We start from the raw sequence: 17,340 nt of genomic DNA, 5'->3' as shown, positions 1-17,340 counted from the left end.
TCCATGTTTATATATAGAGAGAGAGAGAAAGAGAGAGCGAGAGAGCGAGAGAGTTTTGCAAAAAATGCTGTTGCACTCTAGGGACTTAAACAATAAAAAACTTTATTAGAATTGCTTTATTGATTTTATATATATATATATATTTTGTTTTATTTTTTTTGTTAAATATATATATTTTTGTTTGTGTTTATTCACACATCAACAAGGAACAAACCAAATAGAACAATAGATTTGTAAGTAGAGTTCTGGAACAGAAAATTGTGAACTCTGCAAAACATTTATTACCCAAAACTCACTAAAAGTTGCGTGAAACAATAATTGGGTCTGATGCACATGTATTTGCAAAACAATTATTACAACATGACATGTAATATAACATAAAATTACATTGTAAGTAAACCAGATGATATATAACTTTAATTAACACCTAACAAACTAAATGACCCTAACAAATATATTTAGTGATGCTTTATTCCATAGCAGGAGAAAAATGTGTGACACAAATTAATCTAACGTCTGTGACCAAAAAGATAAGGTTTTTTATTTCTGATAGCAACTAGGCCTTCAGGCAATTTGTTTTTACTTATTTTTTAAGGAAACAATACAATTGTACAAAAACATATATGAAAGCATACGTCTATATTTCAGCATAAAGATGCTATATTTTGAAAATATTGAAAAAATATAAAAATACTATATTTCTAGCTAAAAATACACTTTACAGAACGAAAATTAGATTTGCATTTCCACTATTCTACAGTATGCAAGGATACCTGTGCTTCTCATAAAATGGAGGTACTGTATATTGGTGCTAGAATTATTTGCTAGAATTATATAAATATTATAAGAATTACAACTATTTTTATGCTTGCAGAAAAGCTGTAAAACCAGCCCTAGAACACTAGATTACAGATAAACCTGAGTTATAGAATTTTAATATCAGTGTCATGAAAATAGAACAGCAGTTAGTTTCACTTAACATTTAAAGTTTGGTGGAAACACCATAACACAAAAAGATCATGACTGGGAAAGAAACATTGTGAAAATGTTAAACCTCGAACTGATGAGAAACAAACTCTAAGAAACATAATTCCTATTTTTATATTGTATGTTGTAAATTCAGTTTTGGTTTGGACTATGAATAGAATCTGTATCTGTAATTTAGCGCAATCTGCAATTTTTTATAATTTTTATAATTGTGTATGTTATTGTCTGGGTTATTAACCTATTTAAATAGATAGTGCTACTAATTGCTGTTATTCTACCCATGTGATTGAACCATTGCTCAGAAGTTTACTGTGTTGAGACATCTGTGGAAACCCACATATTTAGGGCAAAGCCAGACGTGGCGTTTTTGCGGTGTTTTTAAGTTGCGTTTTTAAAAAAGAACAGCCAGATGTAAATACGCTACTGAAACCACATGCGACCGTCAACATGCGTTTTTCAGCACGTAGGATTCTTTTCCCAACATGCACTTCTCATTGTTCTCATTGAATTTGGACGCCATATTTAAAATACGCTGCGTATTTACGTGTGTGGTTTTAAACGTGCAGATCCCATAGAGTCTATTGATTTTGTAGTTTTTTTGACGCATCGGCGTTTCTGCTAAAAAACGCCAATACTGGCATCCTGTGGCGGATTTCAGCTTGCAAGCGCCCTGTGTGAATTGCCATAGTGCACTTTATGCGTATTTACGCCTGGCTTTTCTTTTTTTTAAAAACGCAACGTAAAAACGTTGCAAAAACGCCACGTCTGGCCTTGTCCTTAATATCAATAAGTGAGGCCTGCCCATTACAGCAGCCAGATCTTTTGGTTTTTTTTAAGCAATCCATAATATAACTGCAGTCAAAACGACCTCATATTTTCTATATTATCCACCAGTAGGTATTTTACAATCCCAAAAATGACAAGCATTGTATTTATCAAAATCAGAGATGAACAATATGGAACTTCACAGAAAATAAGCCCCATGAGAATGTGTTGAATTGGCAGTGAAGTGGAATTACACATGAATGTATATGAGCATATCAATGCATTGCTTACACTGGGGATAAAGAAATACAATTAATAGGGAATAAGAAATCTGCTGCTTTACCAGGGGATAATAAATGTGCTGATTTCGGTTATTATTATTATGTTATTATTAGAAGGAAATGGCCGGCAGTGAAACCGAAGTGAATATAGAGTAATGCAAGTAAATCAGCGTTTGTCTGGGATGTAGTAGCAGCGCGGTGCAGTGAGAAAAGGGTCGCAATTTTGGCGCAGAGTGGCGCGTAGTTTGTGCACCAATAACACACTGACAATGGCTAATTAGCATTTCTTTATTATAGGCTTTGAATTGTACTTAAACATTTACCGACTTGACACTGAATCTGCCTGTTTCAGGGCTGTCACAATCCCAACTTCGCGCAGACTCCCTGTGTAAACGCACTGGCCGCTTAGAACCTGCTGGGAAATCACTGTTCAAATCCATTCAATCTAACGAATGTTTTTTTTTTTTTTTATTTAATAGAACGTTAATATTGCAGGTAGTGCTACAGATTATAACCAAAGCTAAAAAATAATAAAAAAAACTGGAACGTCCCTGGGTGGGCTCGAACCACCAACCTTTCGGTTAACAGCCGAACGCGCTAACCGATTGCGCCACAGAGACTTCCGTATACAGTAGATAAAATTTTTTCACAACCTATACGAGTCTAAATGTTGCAACCACAGCATGTTCTAGGTAACACATTGCAGTTGCTGCCGGGGATAAAACCTGCGAAACCATGGCTTGTAACTGTGTAAGAACTATTATACGAGCAGACTTTCATAGGAATCAGTCAGGTTTTGATTGCATCGCATATGACACGTCACGGTCCCGCCAAAACAGCCTCCCTGAGGGGCCGCAAATATTCCCTCACGCAGCAACAATAAAGCAGATTCTTATATGACAAAAGTCAAAGACAGTTTATTGTCCCCCGGCTAGCTGCAAGAAAGAAAAGTTTAATTACAAATAGAAATTAGCCGTTTTTTGATAGATATAATAAGCCACATAGCACTGAAATGCTTTACATTTTTCTATTTTTTTTAAAAATTATTCTATATACATACCATTAGATATAATGAGCCACATAGCACTGTAATGCTTTACATTTTTCTAATTTTTTAAATTATTCTATATACATACCAATAGCACACTTTAACATGATGTATACTGGCTGGTATGACAAACCAGTTAAAATGTATTGCTATCAAAAACTATGGGGTTCCTACCATTTACTGCTGGTACAGTATATAATTCATATTGTAATCTATATGTATGCATTCTTATGATTTAAAATACTATGTTAATGGTACATGCTTGTTGATTTTTTTTAACAAGTCTTAACTGGTTTTGGAATACCAATCTTTAGAAATACTTTTTTTAATTGAGTTATTATCACTGTTATTACTAGTGCCTTAGAGCAATTCAAAGGATGGATAAACATGAAAAGGGCTTTTTGTGCATTTAAATGTACTGTACTTGCCTACGCTGGTAAAACGTGCTTTCATAATTCTACCAGCATACTGCAGAAAGTTAATTGCAGATTTGTTCCTATGTGTAAATGCACTGGATCCAGCAATAATAAATAAGGCCAAGTGACTACTATACAAATATAATGTGGGGATTCATTTAATTCCAGTTACTGTGCCACATATCCCCTTCACCAGCCTTTTAGCCATGAGATAGCGACCTTTAGAAAGGGCATTGGCATTCTTTTGCCACTTTCCTGCCCTATGCTTTGTAAAGAAAGAAAACACATTGTCACTGTTGCAGCTTGACTCACCCAAGTAAAAGGGACATGATCTGTAAGTTGCTTAAAGGGATACTGTCATGGGAAAAAACTTTTTTTCAAAATGAATCATTTAATAGTGCTGCTCCAGCAGAATTCTGCACTGAAATCCATTTCTCAAAAGAGCAAACAGATTTTTTATATTCAATTTTGAAATCTGACATGGGTCTAGACATATTGTCAATTTCCCAGCTGCCCCAAGTCATGTGACTTGTGCTCTGATAAACTTCAATCACTCTTTACTGCTGTACTGCAAGTTAGAGTGATATCACCCCCTCCTTTTTTCCACCAGCAGCCAAACAAAAGAACAATGGGAAGGTAACCAGATAACAGCTCCCTAACACAAGATAACAGCTGCCTGGTAGATCTAAGAACAGCACTCAATAGTAAAAACCCATGTCCCACTGAGACACATTCAGTTACACTGAGAAGGAAAAACAGCAGCCTGCCAGAAAGCATTTCTCTCCTAAAATGCCGGCACAAGTCACATGACTGGAGGCAGCTGGGAAATTCAGAAAATGTCTAGCCCCATGTCAGATTTCAAAATTGAATATAAAAAAATCTGTTTGCTCTTTTGAGAAATGGATTTCAGTGCAGAATTATGCTGGAGCAGCACTATTAACTGATGCGTTTTGAAAAAAAAATGTTTTCCACTGACAGGATCCCTTTAAAGTGGCGACCCTAGAGATAAAGTTTGCCACTTAAAGGCAAAAAATCCCTATTTTTTTACATGAGCTCATTCAATTGGGATTATGTAGAAAACATGCACATAAAATAAATATTAGCTGAAATTCCATAAATAAATAGATAGATTTTTCACAGACATACATGGTTCCAAAGAATGAAAATAAACTATGATTGTCTATTTCTGACAAATAAAAATAAAGTTAATTCTATTAAAACCAGGACAAACCAGTCTACTGGCAATCTAAATATCTAGGAAACTTACTCTTTGAAATGCTCTGCCACCTTTTCAGGTAATCAGTTCAGTAAAGGGGAATATTTCCATCACAGTCTTTTTTTCTCTGCTCGTTAAAGTAGAGTAGAGCCTGGTCAGTATTGGATCATCATTTCATAGATACATTTAGGGTAATGTTTCTATAGGTAAAAGATAATATTCATTTCATGCTTTTAATAGAGACTGAGGGATAAATCTTAACTGAGACTGAGAGTAATAAAGCCAGGAGCATAATGACAGAGGGATCCGACTCTGCTGTTGCAGAGGGCCCAGGAGTGTAGAGGTCCCAGTGAGGCCCTAATTAATGAGCAATTTCAATACATCTTGGTAGGATAGATCACTTTACCAATATTTCGGGGCCCTAAATTGAATTTGCTTTGGGGCCTAGTAACATTTAGTTATGCTACTGAATAATGCAGGGACTTTGCAGCCATCTGGAGATCAGTCTTTGTTGCTTGGAAAAACAATGCATCCTAGAAACTATGGCTTAAAGGAGTATTTGTGACTGCTCACCAAATGAAGGTTCACAGGGCCTATGATTTTATTTAACCAGACAGATGACGTTAAATGCAGAGGTTTTAAAATATCTTTTAATATACATGAAACAATTGTCCAAGAAAATAAGCTGAAATGGATATATTGGTGCATTATACAACCCAACAGCATACCAGCAACCCTCCTATAGAAATCACTTGCCCTTCTATACATCAACAGTATCAGGGCCCTATTAATAACCATACTAGTATGTCAATTATTACGCAAAATACCCATCATCTGTACCCAAATACCTAACACCTCACAACAGGTGTTGTAAATGAACAAAAAACAAAGAAAATTTGCCTTTGAAATCATTTATTCAACAAAAATTAACATATATGCTATTTCTTCTTGTGGATAATGACAGTACATTCTAAAGCAATGACTATTTTAGATAAACAGGTATGGGACCTGTTATCCAGAATTCTCCAGATAATGTATCTTTATGTAATTTCAGATCTTCATAGCTTAAGTCTACTAGAAAATCATGTAAACATTAAATAAACCCAATAGGCTGGTTTTGCTTCCAGTAAGGATCAACTATATCTTAGTTGGGATCAAGTACAAGCTACTGTTTTATTATTACAGAGAAAAAGGATATAATTAAAAAAAAATTGGATTATTTGGTTAAAAGAGTCAATGGGAGATGGCCTTTCCATTATTCTGAGCTTTCTGGATAATGGGTTTCCGGATAACGAATCCCATACCCGTACTATTACTAATTATTAGTAAACAGTTGCCCTACAAAAAATACACACAAAAGATACACACACTGATTTAATTCAGATGAACAAATCACTTATCAGCCCTTCGATGATGTTTACACAACTGATATAAAAGAGTGTACAAAACATACAACATTTTGGAGTGATTAGAGATACATATGGCATAAATTAACATTATTTAAGGGGTTATGACAGGTACTGTATGTATCTTATCACTTAAACATAAATAGCTATAAGATAACATACAAAAGATATACTTGACACTTTGTTCTTTTATATGTTTCAATTGCTTACGCTTGTGCCTGGATTATTTCAGAATGGTTATTTTTAATTATATTGCAGTGAGGTTTTATTAACACAACAGAGCAGCAGTGGCTGTATTGGTCAAGTTCTTTGGCAAAGTATTTTTATTCACTATGGTTACACTCTAAGAACAGTTCCATTTTTGATGAGAAATATTACTAAACGTATTTATAAAGCACCAATATTGTAACAAAGAACCAACAAGGTGACAAACACAAAGCGTGATTAAATTAGCAACATCAACATTCACTCATAGTTTATACAAAGAAACACATATAGTGTTTTGATTGGCTCTGAGAAATCAGAATAGCCAATATGCAGTTATTTATGTAGTTATTTATATATGTAGTTAGCACTACTGCCTTGCTGTACTAGGGTCACCTTGCAAACATTGTGTTGTTATGAGAATGTGCCACAGAAATAAAGACTTTCTTTAATTGCTTTCCATGTTTTATTTTTTATCGTTTTTCCAAAATTGAAGTTTAAAGGGGAACTCTGACTTCCAAACCAAAATTTCCCATAGTGTTGGAAGGTGAACAACCCGTTTAAGTTTTATCTAAATCTGCACGCCGTCCTATGTTTATAGGACTCATTTACAACTGCAAATGCAGTTTAGTCACAATAAAATGGCATTGACATTCATTCATGTACTTGCTTCCAAAGCTGCTCTTTTAACGTCTGTACAGTCACACTGGGGTGTCTGAACTGTATCCAAGTGTGAATATTGACACAATACACAATATACGCATAACAGATTTGCACCTAAAGAATCAGACACCGATGTCGTGTTGATGGAAATTACTCCACTTGTATTTTTTACCACAGTTCAATAATTTGTGCAAAAATAAATTGCAAGCACAATGCGTTTTGATGCAGTTACTAAAACGGTATCTTGTAATGCTCCCTCCAGCTGCAATTATGCTAGAATTATGGGGGAAATGCTGCATCCGGGGTAAAAAAAAAACAGTGCAAATTGTGTCTTAAATTGCACTTGTGCCCTGCACTTGCAATCTAAATGACCCGTCATATTGTCTCTGCATCATTGTGGGCTTTTTCTGGGTTCATGAGTATTTTCCTGCACTTAAAAACATTCACACAAGTTAACTAACATCTTAAAAAATTGCTCTTAGTTTATGGGGCGGATTTATTAAGGTTCAAAGTGAAAATTCAAATTTTTAAATTTTTTTGGTCAAGACTCTCAAATTCGAATTGTGAATTAACCAAACTTGATTTGATTTTAAATTTGAATTCGAATTTCAAGATTTATCATTCTCTGGCCCTGTCAGAACTCAAATTTGACTATTCGCCACTTAAAACCTGCCGAATTACTGTATAAGTCAATGGGAGAGGTCCAGGGATCAATTTAGTGATGTTTGCAGCCTTCCTGACATTCAAGTTTTTTTCATTTCGAGTTTTTTAAATTCAAATCGGGTTTGTATAATTCCAATCAAAATTATATTCAATTTTCGGGTCCATTCAATTTGTCCGACTTTAAAGAAATTTTATTATAATAATAAATTTCGATTGGTCGAATTTTTAATTCATGGGAGTTTAGGAAAGTTAAAAAAAATTTGAAATTCGACCCTTGATAAATGTGCCTCCCTGTGTTGTGTGTGAATGTTATAGGAAGCTTAGAATATAAGCTCCACTTCGGTAGGGAATGAAGTGTTGAGTAGTCTCTGTAATTTGCTGCAGAATATGTTAGTACTATATAAATAAATCTGGACAATACTACTGGACAAGTAGTGCTTACCAGGAGGGCCCACACACGCACAGGAGATCATACAGCTCTGCCAGAAATTGATCAAACTGTATAAAAAACTGGTTATGTCCGTGGATAGCATTAGCTTCCTGCTGAGATCATTTGTAAGAAACCGACATTTGACATTCTACTTATGTATATTTATAATATAATTTTAAACTAAATGTGATATGTATTCACATTCCCAAATTAATGTTTAAGAGGAAACATTTTAATAATAATGCTAAAGTACACTTAAATCGTGCTTTTTTACTATAAAATCCGAATTTTTAGTTGAAAAAAAAACCTAAAATTTTTCGGGATTTATCATACCCCGAGGATGGAAAAAGTCAGAAACCGAAAATCCGGCATACTGCCTAGGTTGCATATAAGTCAAAGGCAGAAGTTTCACGCAATAATCAGAAGGTTTTGTGGTTTTTGTGTGGAAAATCCGAAAAATCCGTACAATCCGAATTTTACACAAATTTTTCAGTTTTTTTTCCCGTACAGGAAATTTTCGGGAAAATGTATTGAAAAGTAAGGGGAAAAAACCTGTGTGGATTTGGTTTGAGTATTTTCAGAAAATAATGAGATAAATTCGGACTTTGATAAATGGGCCTCCCCAAGTATAATTTTAAAAAGACTATTTCTTTATAGGGCAGGGAAGGCTAATAGTACTGATCTTTGTATATATCATTTGAAGTAATAAGGCGCAGCAATGTTGTGGGCTAAAAACAAGTTCAACGTTTCTCACTTACTTTGCAGGCACCTGTGGGCTTTCTTCTTCCTCCCAGGCCTGGATTTGTGGAAAGGCCACGTAGGCCCGGGCCTAGGGCAGCAGGATTTTAGGGGGGGGTGGCATCCTGCCCAACCACATCCACATTGGTTCAGAAACACTGGGGATGCGCTGGAGATACAATCATTTTTTAAATTTCCCATGTGCCAATCCCCATTGCTCCAGTCCAGATGAAAATTTGCACGAATAAAGGGGAGGGGACAGGGGCGACAAACGGTAGTGGGCCTAGGGGCGGCCCTGCTTCCTCCCCACCTCTAAAGTTGCTGTTATGATAGTTAAGCACTTGTAGGTATGAACCAGGACACCTTCACATCAGATATGCTGCAATGTATGCAGAAGCTGCTTGAAAAAAAAGATACCTCCAGGTAGGATGAAATATATAATACTACTGAATGTGTGAATTGGCATATTGCTAATCACTACAACTTTAAACGTAATTACAGATTTCTGAATCAGCCATCTGGTGTGCCATATATAATCTTTGGTTCCATCTTAATAAAAGACAGGCACATGTATAAACACTGGGCAAATTTGCACCTGGGCAGTAACCCACGGCAACCAATCAGAAGATTACTTTCACTGTTCAACCTGCAGCTGGCTGAAAAAAACTAATAATTGATAGATTGCTATGGGTTATTGCCCAGGTACAAATTTGCCCAATGTTTATAAATGAGCTCCATTGTGTTAAATCCCACAGTTTCCTAAGTTAATGCCACTGTTTGCCCTGTTTAAGGCGCACAGGTCAGGGCCCTCATCAATTTATCTTCAAACCCCTCTGCCCCATCAAGCACAGTTAGGTGAAAAGGTGGAGTTCACATGTCCCTTCTGGTTTTAACTCTTTGCAAGAGCATGGGTATTTTTGAAACAGAAAGCATATCAGATATAAACAGCTATGTTGGGGCCACATTTTCCCCATACAACTGTTTATAGCAGAGCATAGGTCTAAAGGCCAAACTTCTTTTTTTTGAAGTGTCAGAAGCTGGCAGCCTGCAAGAACACATTACCAGTATTGATGAATAAAGAGAATAATAGAAATGTATGACTTGTAACTTGATCAAAATAATATAGTGGTAACCATTAGCATTTAAAGGGGGTTATTTACAAAACTCGGGTCAGGCTTTTTGGGGCAAAACTTGAATTTTTCGTTTTGTTTTTTCTTTAAAACTACTCAAATTTTTCAAGATGTATTAAAGCCCGATGCAGCAAAAAGGCCGAATCCGAAAATCCGCGATCTCAGACCTGCCGAGTTTGTGTATAAGTCAATAGTAGAGGTCCCTATCCTATTTTTCAAGTTTCTGTGGTCTGCGCTGGAATAAGCCCGAAAATCTGACCGGTTTGGGTTTTTGGGCAAAAATCTGAAAAATTCAGGCTTTTCAGGAAAAAGCCCGAAAAAATCGGACGATTCCGTTTTCGCTTGATTTTATTGTGTTTTTTACCTGAACCCATTAATTTGAGTATTTTAATAGTAAATAAGGTAAAACCAGGTATGGGAGTTTCATTGGGGTCTTTTTTAATTTAAATAATGAGATAAAATCAGATTTTAGTAAATAACCCCCCTAATTTTAGATAATGCCAAAGCTGGTATAAAAATGGGAGCAGAGGAGGAAGAGGTAAAATTATATAAAGTGGAAGCCCTGGTTGTATCATTTGACTTAACATGTTTACTGCTGGAAATCTCATATTATTTGTAATAATAGTTAACAAACAATTTTACAGTGTTTTTCTCTTTCCCATTGGCACACAATGTGACTAAAACAAATAGTTAATTTTCTTCCACACTTGCATTTGCATACAGGATTTTCTATATGGAATACATTTAACTAATGTTATTGCAGTCTTTTTTTCTGCATAATTGTATGCGTTGAATACCATGGCTCAGAGGTCTTCTGAATAATATGCAAATAAAACAGAGATTGTAACTCCTTGCTTAGAAAAGTAATTAAATCATGGCAGAGAAAATGAAGGTTTCAGAGAGCAGCTGTTGGCAGCCTAGCTGATTTTGCCAACGACATGAAAAACCAAGCTTATGGGGAAAAACCTCTAAAACCAATTATCATCCTTCCTTAAATCTAAAGGGGAACTATCGCGAAAATGAAAATGTAATATAAGCTTCAGCATACTGAAACTTTGTAAATACAATCAATTAAAAATTCTGCATCCAATCTGAAATAATCAAGTTTATGTTCACTATCCTCTCTCAGCATCTGTTTCCTCTTCATTCAGCCCTTGGTTATCAGATACTCATTGACAGTTAGATCCAATATATCATAGAGGGCTTTCTTTCCTAGCAGATGTATTAGAACTCATTCGCTGATTCCAGTGCAAATAAAATCTAGCAAAATAACTGCCTTTTGCACCAATTCTGCATGTAGAGAGACATGGGGGCAAATTCACTAAGATGCGAAGTTGCGCCAGGCGCAACTTCGCCGCACTTCGCCAGGCGTAGTTTCGCCAGGGCTCCGCAAATTCACTAAAATCCGAAGTTGTGCACAGGGGTAGCGTAAGGTTGCGAAGTTGCGCTAGCGTTGATTCGCTATATAAAGCGAAGTTACGCTAGCGAAGGCTAATTTGCATACGGCGCGAAATTCAAATTTCAATGGAGGAACACGTATCTGCACTACAAATGCCTAGAAAACCTTCAAATCAGCAAATAAAAATTTGTGCCCACTGTCTAGGTAAGTTGCCATGAGTCAGGAAATGTAGGGGGGAGGAAGGGGAGCCCCAAAAAATTTTCGATCTTTTTCAGCCTATCAGCCATCATGTAGAAAACACCCCACCGTTTTTTGGGACTTAGAAAATAAATTGACTTTTTTTTAAACAATCCCTATCTACTCTATTGCGCTGCGCCAGGTCTGAGGTGGCCAAGGAAGTCTAGTGTAAAAGGTAGCGTTCAGTACACTGCGCAAGTTAGTGAATTTGCGTAGTTTCGTCGCTAGCGAAAATTCGCCTGGCGTAAGGTTGCGAAGTAACACTAGTGAAACTACGCCAGCGTTCATTAGTGAATTTGCGCAGTAGCGAAAATGCCAAACGCTAGCGAATTAACGCTAGAGTTCGGCGCTTCGCGGCTTAGTGAATTTGCCCCATGATGTCTGGGGATTTTCATAGAGCTTTAATACATCTTCTAGGCAAAAGGAGCCCCCCTATAAGATATATTGGATCTAACTGTCAATGAATATCTGACACCCAACTGCTGCATGAAGAGAGAATGAAGAGAAACAGATGCTGAGAGAGGGATAGTCAAGATGAACTTGCTTATTTCAGAAGCAGTACAGAATTTTTAATTGATTGGATTTAGAACGTTTTTTATTTCAGTACGATGAAGCCTATATTAAATTTTCATTTTCGCAATAGTTCCCCTTTAAATATGCCACAAAAAAAACCTTAAATAAAAATAAAAAATAAAAATATGACCAGTCCTACTGCCTGTGATCACATACAGGAAATATTTAGCTAAAAGTGTGGATTATTGAGGGTGTCCTGGAATCTCTACTTTATTAAGGTCCCAATCCTCTTCTAATTCTGCAGTCTAATATTTCATGACTGGAGATTTTACTGTAAATCCGTACATATTGCTAGTTATCTGTGCCACAGATAATGGAGTCTCAGACAAAGAAGTAGCCAATACCATATACTGTATACTACATTTCCACGTTTGGTTGAATCCTATGAAAAAAAAAATATATATATATTAACATTTAATTTGTGTTGCTTACTCAGAATGTTTAATGTTTTTCTTAGAAGGTTAAGCATAAAAACATTATAAATGTTTATTAATTAATTTATTTTCATTATTATTTTCATGATATAATCAGTATCATTGTATTTGTCCAATTTAGTATTTTTTAGGGATGCACCGAATCCAGGATTCGGTTCGGGATTCAGCAGGAATTCTGCCTTTTTCAGCAGGATTCGGCCAAATCCTTCTGCTCGGCCGAACCGAATACGAATCGTAACTTGCATATGCAAATTAGGGGCGGGGAGGGAAATCACGTGACTTTTTGTCTCAAAACAAGGAAGTAAAAAATGTTTTCCCTTCCCACCCCTAATTTGTACAGGCAAATTGGGATTTGGATTCAGTTTGGTATTCGGCCGAATCTTTTGGGAAAGGATTCTGGGCTATCGGCCAAATCCAAAATAGTGGATTTGGTGCATCCCTAGTATTTTTCTCTTTTCAGTTATGTAAATTATGTAAGTAGTTTGTAATGTAATATGTAGAATATATACCCATACAGAGTTACCTTTCTTTTAAAAAATATTCTAAAATGTTGCTGGTACTGTCTGTACAGTAAGTTTATGGTATTAACCGTACCAGTGAAAAGTGAAGTTATTCCATTATGCCAAGTCACTCATAATTTTATTTAAAAATATAAAAATATAAATTCAGATTACATTCCTGGGTCAGGATTTTGGAAATGTGAATTCCATTTTTTAACAAATGTAATAGGGTCCTGTGGCATTTGGTATTGTCTTTTTATAATTCAAAGTTATTTCATATATTCTGGCAAGGCTGATTTTAAAACACGAGACTGACATATCTATGGCATACATGACATAAATTATATTGTGAAGTGATAGGTCAAGCTGCAAAAGGTCAAACCAAGGCGGTGGGTCAAATCAGGATGAATTGATCATTGGAGATCTATGAAAATCTGTTGGGAGAGAACTGCATTAACATTCCTATGTAATTCTTGACCAATGGAGGGAACCAAATACGAGTACAGGAACAATAAGCTGCCAACCTGGTCTGGAATGGCCAAGTCAGCAGCTTTTATTGCAATTTTGTCTCCATACTGAAAGCAAACTTTAAAATCTATATGAATCACATAGTTGTGCATTGTTGATACTAGTAAATATGAGAGGGGCTGTTAAACTACAAGTATGAACCCTATTTTGACTTATTTTGCTTTTTCTATGTAACAAGACAGGACCTTGTACTTAAAGTTAAGTACTCTAGCATTAAGTAAATCCATTTTAATGGGGGTCTTAGTATCCTTAATGCACGGTGCTTCATATTACAGAAATTAAATCTTATTTTGGGAAACCATAGATAGCAGGCATGCTGGATAATAGGTCCCAATTATTAAAGGGATACTGTCATGTGAAAAAAAAATGTTTTTTTCAAAATGCATCCGTTATTAGTGCTGCTCCAGCAGAATTCTGCACGGAAATCCATTTAATTTTGAAATCTGACATGGGGCTATACATACTGTCAGTTTCCCAGCTGCCCCCAGTCATGTGACTGATAAACTTCACTCACTCTTTATTGCTGTACTACAAGTTGGAGTGATATCACCACCTTCCCCCCCCCCCCAACAGAACATTAGGAAGGTAACTAGATAGCAGCTCCCTTACACAAGATAACAGCTTCCTGGTAGATATAAGAATGGCACTCAATAGTAAAAGCCAAGTCTCACTGAGATTGATTTAGTTACATTGTGCTGCTCCAGCAGAATTCTGCACTGAAATCCATTTCTCAAAAGAGTCACATGACTGGGGGCAGCTGGGAAATTGACAATATGTCTTGCCCCATGTCAGATTTCAAAATTAATTATAACAAAATCTGTTTGCTCTTTTGAAAATGGATTTCAGTGCAGAATTCTGCTGGAGCAGCACTATTAACTGATGTGTTTTGAAAAAACATGAAGTAGGATCATTATGATCTTTTTTCCACATTTTCTTTAAAAAAAATATATAAGTAATAAAAAGATTGCAATCAAATCCTTGCAACATTTTTCCCCAAGAGGAAAAATTTGCAATTGCGGTAAAAAAAAACCCAACTGTAATAAAAATCTCAAATTGTGTTTTTTTTTGTTTTCCTTATCAAAATGTTAGTCAGTAGTTAATAAATCGGTACATGAGAGTAGAGATTTTTTCAATCTGTATGAAACTTTAAGATAGATGATACAAATAGCTGGCATTATTTCAAAGACAATTAAATGCCAAATAAAGTAATTTAGTAATTCAGGCTGTATTTCAAACATTTGATATGAATTCATGACTTTGCTTCTTTCTTATTAATATAGTGGTTTCCACATTTTTTAATTGTGTTCAGTAAAGTTTATATTGCTAAAAGAGTGTTTAAACAATATCCAAAAAGGATTGTGTTGTAATACAATAATTATAAATGTTTAGGAAGAAGTGCTAACATCTCTCTCTTGACAGTGGAAAAAAAACATTGTTATTGCTTTCACAGGTGTTTAGCCTTAAAATCCTGATCTGTTCACTGGTTTCAGGGGTAGATAAAACTAGCAGCTCAGACGAACATAAAATATGTTTTCCCATACTTTTGTTTATGATTAAATTCACTCACTTCCACCTGTCAGACTTAAAGGTGATAGATAATGTCACATGTTCTGTATCTATTTGCATACATTTGCTGTAGTTCCTCACTCTGAATGCATTGTAGTTGGGTTTTTGAAGGTTGCAGTAAAAAATGTCAGCCGGAATTGCTGTCAGATTATAAAGGTTGTCATGGAAACTATTGTGCGTATGAAGCAGAGCAACTCATTTTTAACACTTTTTCAGAGTTCTGCAACGCATTACAGTGATTGAAGGGATTACACTTTTGTATGTAATTTTTTTTTCTGCTGTTGAAAAGCAACACACCTTCAGTGAGTATGCATAAAAACGTATATTGTTAAACTATTACACAAAGGTCTAATATCCACTCACTGGTTCAGTGCTGTACACCAGATTTACCACTTTTTAATGCAGAGAGCTGTAACACAAATGCAAAGCATTGTTTCCATGTACTATACTTAAAAGTAAAAGACTGAGAAAAAGTACTGTGTAATGTCTGTGTTAAAGGAAAACCAGGGCCGCTCCGCCAATGAGGCAAGTTGAGGCACTCGCCTCAGGCAAAAATGCTGCTCCTGGTAACTAAGAGACAAATTTCCGGTTTGCGCTCTCTGCACTAGCGATGTGGACCCCCCGCCGACCCCCCACCGACCCCTGTCTGGCACTGAAGTTGAGTGCCGGGGGGGGCGGCAAAAACGAAGGCCGCCTCGGGTGCCAAATTGGGTAGGATCACCCCTGCGGAAAACTATACCCCCCAAACAATGTAGGTCTCTATAAAAAGATATTGCATAAAAAAGCTCATCTGTAAAACCCTGCATCATGTAAATAAACCATTTTCATAATAATATACTTTTTTACTAGTATGTGCCATTGGATAATCCTAAATAGAAAATTGACATTTTAAAAAATAAGGGCTGACTCCTGGGATCCTAGGATTGACGGTACACACAAACAAACCATACATGTTAGGTCACATGAGCCAATTAACAGACAGAGTTGTGTCTTTTGCTTCCATACTTCTTCCTGTTATAGTTAGAGCTGTAGTATTTCTGGTCAGGTGATCTCTGAGGCAGCACAAAGTCCATCATGAAATGGTGGTTCAAGGTATAAGAGATGTAAAAGGACAATATTTACTTAAATATATATTCCAGTTTTTGTAAGATTCTTTAAATGCCACTTAATATGATATAAACTGTTGCTTAAATATTCATTTTTGGGGTAAAGTTTTCCTTTAAGTTATTATTAATAATAAAAGTAATGATACAAAATAGAATAGAAATCATCTTATTCTTTAACTTCTGATTTGTTGTTTTTTTTCATTCATTTATATATTTTTACATAGGTAAGCTTCAATGAGGCCTGAGAGAGTGAAACAATAACATTGAAAGTAGAGAGGTGGGAGGTAAAACTTCCTGGCATCATTTAGATAAAAGACATACAGGTATATCTTATTTGGGATCAAGTACAAGGTACTGTTTTATTACTACAGAGAAAAGGGAAATTATTTAAAAAATGTGGTAATTTGATTATAACGGAGTCTATAGGATATGGCATTTCCTTAATTCAGAGCTTTCTGGATAACGGGTTTCTGGATAATGCATCCTATACCTGTATATAGAATATATATATCCAATCACCATTCTTCCAAATGGTGCTCTGTTGTTCTTCCAAGTGTTGATCGGTTTTGAATAACTCACTGCACAAAGGGAGAGCGTGTCTAAGCTATCATCAGACATAAGGCACATAATGCAACATTGTAGTAGAAATGTTTCCTCCTACAGATTTTCAGTCTTACTTTATTGCCATCTCTGCTAAATTGATTAGCAGAGATGGCAATAAATAATTATTTTAATAATTCTGAAGGCATATTTATAATATGGCACATTTTTTCTCTCTAGAGGTACCCTTTGTGAATGGATAACAGATGAAGTTTATAGTCCCAAGAACTTGAGAATCTCTCACAACAGGACGTACTGTAGCCTTCAGATATGTTGGCATACATACATACAAATAGCACATGAATTGTTAAACTCGCCTAGTGGAAAATATAGTTTTAGCAGTGTGTACAATAATGGGAAAAAGCAACCCAAAGAAATTATTTTCTTTACTTGCATGTGGAGATATAAATATGTGGTCTTCATTCGAACATTATATAAAGAAAAAGATGA

At 35.7% G+C, this 17,340-nt stretch overlaps 1 non-coding gene across 1 annotated transcript; it reads right to left on the bottom strand.

Moving 5' to 3' along the window:
- Positions 1-2,579: 2,579 nt before the first annotated feature.
- On the bottom strand, positions 2,580-2,653 carry trnan-guu. The gene has a single exon. It is a non-coding gene; the product is annotated as a tRNA-Asn (tRNA).
- Positions 2,654-17,340: the final 14,687 nt, after the last annotated feature.

Source organism: Xenopus laevis, chromosome 6L, assembly GCF_017654675.1.
Source record: "Xenopus laevis strain J_2021 chromosome 6L, Xenopus_laevis_v10.1, whole genome shotgun sequence".
In the NCBI taxonomy this organism is placed as follows: domain Eukaryota; kingdom Metazoa; phylum Chordata; class Amphibia; order Anura; family Pipidae; genus Xenopus; species Xenopus laevis.
The sequence above is the reverse complement of the archived record's forward strand: the minus strand, read 5'-3'. Positions and strand labels throughout refer to the sequence as shown.